The sequence below is a fragment of the Ovis canadensis genome, chromosome 3, assembly GCF_042477335.2.
Source record: "Ovis canadensis isolate MfBH-ARS-UI-01 breed Bighorn chromosome 3, ARS-UI_OviCan_v2, whole genome shotgun sequence".
NCBI classification, from domain to species: Eukaryota; Metazoa; Chordata; class Mammalia; order Artiodactyla; family Bovidae; genus Ovis; species Ovis canadensis.
In genome coordinates this window covers 186,107,885-186,113,884 of record NC_091247.1, presented here as the reverse complement: position 1 = coordinate 186,113,884, position 6,000 = coordinate 186,107,885, and positions in this window count along the sequence as shown.

The window sequence follows — 6,000 nt, the reverse complement described above, 5'->3', positions numbered from 1 at the left end:
AATAAAAGGAATGAAGTACTAATACAAGCACCACATAAATGGACCTGGAATACTCATGCTTGGTGAAAGGAACCAGATGCAGAGGACTGCATATTATATACTCTGTTTACATGAAATGTCCATAAAAGGCACGTCTCTAGAGACAGGCAGTAGACTGGTGGTTGCCTCAGGCAGGAGGAGGAAGTTGGGGGGAAATGGGGAGTGACTGCTAACAGATATGGGGTTTCTTTGGAGTGATGAAAATGTTCTCCAATTAAACAGTGTTGATGGTTGCATAACTCTATGACTAGATTCAAAACCACTGAATTGTACACTTTACATGGGTGAAAGGTATGCAAATTATATCTCAGGAAAGCTCTTAAGAAAAACAGAAAGCATAGTTACTTATTCTCTAGCACCCATCTGTGGAAAAACACCCTGGGACAGACACAAATAAATAATTGTATTATCTAGCATTGGATTGGTGGTGTGCTTTCACATCTATTCCTTTTCTCTTTTTATTGAAATAAAGTCAATTACAATTTGTGTTAGTTTCAGGTACACAGAAAAGTGATTCAGTTATATATATACATATATGTATATATTCTTTTTCAGATTCTTTTCCATTATACATTATTACAAGATATTGAATAAAGTACTCTGTGCTATACAGTAGGTCCTTGTTGGCTATTTATGCTTATATAGTAGTGTGTCTATTTTAATTTTTATTAGATTATTTGTTTGTTCATTCACCCTACAAACATTTAGCCGTGCCAGGTCCTGGGGATACAGGCACAAACAGAGCACTGATCTGTGCATGGGAAGCTCCTGGCTCCATGACTGGAGGCAGGCAGGCTGACAACACAGGGATGCTATGACAGAAACAAGCTCAGCGTGCTACAGGAGCACAAGGGAGCATCTCCATACCAGAGTGGGAGGATCTGAAGGAGTCAGCCCACTCAGAGGCTCAAGAGGAAGGTGGGGGAAAGTGTAGATCTTTGATGACAGGGAGACCTGGATGGCCCTAGACAGAAAGTGTAAGTTGGGCAAGGGAGCCCAGGCCTAGATTACTGGCATGATGTGTGTTGTGCTCAGTCGCATCCGACTCTTTGCAACCCCGTGAACTGTGGCCTGCCAGGCTCCTCTGTCCATGAGACTTTCCAGGCAAGAATACTGAAATGGGTTACCATTTCCTTCTTCAGGGGATGATGTTTGTTGAGTGCATGCTAAAAGAGAGGCCCTGTGTGCCATTCCAGGGAGAGAGAAGGCATGGTCCTGTGCCCAGTAGTCATTTGTTGAATGAATAACACATTTATAAAATAAGGGTACTCAGGACCCATTGCCTGAGATACTAAGTTAAGGAAAATCTCCCCAGGAATTCCAACGTGCAATGGTGTGAAAGCTCCTTAGTAGTACCACAGGACACCAGATTAAGGCCAGGGTTTGCCCCATTTGAAGACAATGCAAACTATTTGGGGGGCTTGTTAACAAGCAGATTTGGATTCTGTGGGTCTGGGTTGGATCCTAAGACCCAGCATTTCTAACCAGCTCCCAGGTGAGGCTGGTGCCGCCATGCTGTTGGTCTGAGGGCCCCAGTTTCTGCGGCAGGTCATTGCCCCTTCCTACCCCTCCTGCCTCCTTGATACTTCCCACCTGAACAGCGAGCTGCTGAGTCCTGCACAGTCTCTCTTCTCCTCACTGGACCTTGTACCCCGTTGTCTGGTCTGGAATAAGCTTCTCCTCCCTCTTCCCCTAAATGCCCACCCCTCTTCTGCACCCACAGCACCCCTACAGCATTTATTCTTTGCAGCCCTCACTAGGTTATTCACCTAGTGAATAACCTTTCAGCCTTCACTAGGTTAGCACCCGTGAAGGCATCATCAGAGCAGAGACTGCAGATTGTTCAACGCCAAATCCCAGCAAACACTCTTTGGCCCTTACTCTGGGCCGACTCTTGGTGGTGTTTGACATAGATGACGTCATTTCATCTGATGATGATGAGAGGACTATCACCCTCCTCATTTTCCAAACAAAGATACTGAAGCACAGTAGGTGGCAGAGTCTGAATTGTGATCCAGGCAGCAAAAAACAGGCACACGACAGAGGGGGAGAAGTGCCGTCAGAGGACGCTATAGGTGAGGCAGACGGAGAGGCTGTTTTCTAGAGCGGGGCTGGGGTCTGGACGGATGGGCAGCAGTCAGTGGGCAGAACTGTTGGAGAAAGTATGAAAGCAGTGGTGTGACCATGGTCGATTCGGAGAGTGGGCAGGTTCAGTGAGCTGCTGCTTCTGTTGTAAGTCCCTGCAGAAGGCCAGGAGGTGATAGGTCTTATCAAGTAGTTAGAGATAATTGCCCTTAGCCCAGGATACCAGGCTTCTCCATTGGTTGAGGCAGTGAAGAATCTGCCTACAATACAGGATACCCAAGTTTGATCCTTGGGTTGGGAAGATCTCCTGGAGAAGGGAGTGGCTACCCACTCCAGTATTCTTGCCTGGGAAATTCCATGGACAGAGGAACCTGGTGGGCTACATTCCATGGGGTTGCAAAGAGTTGGACATGACTGATGGACTAACACTTCTACTTCTCAGGATACCAGGCTAGGAGTTTGGGCTTCACAAGGAAAGTGCTGAAATGATTTTTGGCAGGAGAAGAGCAAGATGTACCCCAGGCTCTTTGAGGTCCAGGGTAGTGTCTACGAATGGCAGAGCATCAGGGTGAGAGGTTTTGGATTTTGTGCAATGAGCATAAGTGATAGAACTGCGTGCGTGCCTTGTCCTGTCCGACTCTTTGTGACCCCATGGACTGTAGCCCACCAGGCTCCTCTTGTCCATGGAATTTCCCAGGCAAGAATACTGGACTGAGTTGCCATTTCTTTCTCCAGAGGATCTTCCCAATATCTAGGTTCAAATCTCAGCCTTTCTACCTACTAGCTGAATAACCTTGATCAAGTTACTTAATGTTCCGTGCTTCAGAAAAAGTAATGATAATTGGGTTGTTGAGAGTAATGAACAAATGATAATCATAATGTTGTTATCATGATCTGAGAGATCTAGTTTTGGGCAAATTATTTAACTCCCCTGAGCCTCAGTTTCCTCATCTGTGAGGTGGGGGAGAATAATAGTACCCACATGAAAAGACTGAGATGAGGATTTAATAAGGCAATGTGCCAAGTGCATAACTCCATGCCTGGCACATGATAGTAAGTTTGTGCTAAGCTGGGATTCACTGGTGGCACATTAGTAAAGAATTCGCCTGCTAAGCAGGAGACGTGGGTTCAATCCCTGAGTTGGGAAAATTCCCCTGGAGAAGGAAATGGCAACCCACTCCAGTATTCTTGCCTGGGAAATCACATGGACAGAGAAGCCTGGTAAGCTACAGTCCATGGGGTCTCAGAATTGGACACGACTTACCAACTAAACAACAACAACAAGCTGGGTTTCAGGACACTGATCTTGGGATAGGGGAAAGTACCAGTGGAAGTGGGAAGAGGCAGTGGGGGAGGGCCCTGCTGGGAAGCTCAGGTCATGGTCTGGAGAGGAGGAGGGGAGGGAAAGTGCCAGAGTGCAAGGAGATGCTGCTGCTGCTGCTGCTGCTAAGTCACTTCAGTCGTGTCCGACTCTGTGCGACCCTGTAGACGGCAGCCCATCAGGCTGCGCCGTCCCTGGGATTCTCCAGGCAAGAGCACTGGAGTGGGTTGCCGTTTCCTTCCCCAGTGAATGAAAGTGAAAAGTGAAAGTGAAGTCGTTCAGTCATGTCTGACTCTTTGAGACCCCATGGACTGCAGCCTACCAGGCTCCTCTGTCCATGGGATTTTCCAGGTAAGGAGATGCTGAGAAGGAAAGGAAGGCTGGATGAGGAGGTTGTGAGGGTGAGGGAAGTGAGGAGTGAAGTATCCTAGGAGTTAGGGGAGAAAACTGACGGAGGAGTAAGGAGGGGCCTCTAGGTTGAGTCTGGTTGGAATTGAGAAGCTGGGAATGTGAGCAGAGTTGGGAGTCAGGCTTGCAGACAGGTTTGGCAAGAATCAAATCATTAGACAACTGAACAATAGGGAAACGCACTGAGAATCTTGGGTAATAAAACTGCAGGTGATTTACACGTTTTTTTTAAGTGCTTAAATTTTTTTTCTAGGTTAAAAAAATGAGAATATATTATTTTATATCTATATTTTAATTTGTAGCATTTCTTTTTATATTTAAATTTGATTTTTATTTAAATAGGTAATGTATTTATATGAGTATAAATTTAAGAGAGAGAAAGGTTTTTTTCTTCAGTGAAAATTCTCCCACTCTTATTTTCCCATCACCCAGTTCTTCTAAGAATAGCCAGTGTTACTTACTTCTTGTATATCCTTCCAAAGATATTCTGTTTAGTCTAAGATGTATTATTTTAGCATAAAATATTATATGGGTTTTTTTTAAAAAAAGACTGAAGGGCACATGCAACAAAAGAAAAAAATAGGCAAATTGCACTTCATGAAAAAAAATTTGTGCATCAGAAAACAATATCAACAGGGTAAAATAATAACCCAGAGACTAAAGGGAAGTACTTGCAAATCATACATCTGATAAGGGATTAATATCCAGAATATACAGAGAACTCCTGAAGTTCATCAACAAAAATTCCCAAACAATATGATTCCAAAATGGGCAAAGGACTTGAATAGACATTTCTCCAAAGAAGACATACAAATGGCCGATACATACATGAAAAGATTCTCGACACCACTAATCATCACGGAAATGCAAATCAAAACCACAACGAGATATCACTTTATATCCATTAAAATGGCTACTATCCAAAACCAAAAGCTTTTCACCTATTTTCCTGTTGTATGTATCTTCTTTGTTAACAAAATTTTTTATTATGATAAATAAACAGAAGAAAGGATGTGGACAAAACTGGAAACCTTGCGCACGGTTGGTAAGAAGGTGAAATATAGCTGCTGTGAAACAGTATGATATTCCTAAAAATAGAATTACTTTTTATGATCCAGTGATAATACTCTGAGCATATACTCCCCAAAACTGAAAACAGAAGAGATGTTTGTGCATCTATGTTCATAGGAGTATTAGACACAATAACTAAAATGTGGAAGCAACCCAAGTATTCAACAATAGATGAAAGAATAAGCAAAATGTGGTATGTACATATATTATTATATATATATAATTATAGCAGAATATTATTCAGCATTAAGAAGGAAATGGATGAAAGTTGATGACATTATGCTAAGTGAAAAAAAAGACAAATGCTGTTTGAGTCCACTTACATCTGAGAAGGACCTAAAATAGTCAAGCTCATAGAGATAGAAAGTGGCCCTGTGGTTTTCCAGGAGGTGGGGTGGGGCAGGAAAGGAGGATGGGGGAGGTACTGTTTGTTGAGTGGCTATAGAGTTTCAGCTTTGCAAGATGAAAAGGATTTTGGAGCGGTATAGTGGTGATGGTTGCACAACAGTACATGTTCTTTATGCCACTGAACCATACACTCAAGCATGATTAAGATGGCACATATTATGTTATATATGTATTTTAACCACAATAAAAACAAATTGGGGAAAAAAAGAAAGACTGACCATCAGGAAAAGGCTGGGGTTGGAGATACGGATTTGAAAGTCACTCACATGAATATACTCCAGTATTTTTACCTGGAGAATCCCCTGGACAGAGGAGCCTGGCAAGCTACGGTCCATGAGGTCGCAAGAGTCAGGCATGATTTAGCAACTAAACCACCACACGTGAATATAATATTTGAAAGTGGGGGAGTAGGTCAGAGGCCAGATCTGGGAGCGAGGAGAAGAAGGGAGAAGAGAGCTGAAAACACTGGGCACTTCTGTGTAGCACTATGTAGCACTTGGGCTCTGAAGCTCCACGGACATGGGCTGAACTCTGGCCCCAGCACTGTGTGAACTTAGCAAGGCAACCTCAGTTCTCTGAGCCTCTGCTTCCTCATCTGTAAAATGGGGACAATATTCATCTCTAACCTCCTAGTGTCCTTGTGAGGATTAAATGAGATGTTTAACCAA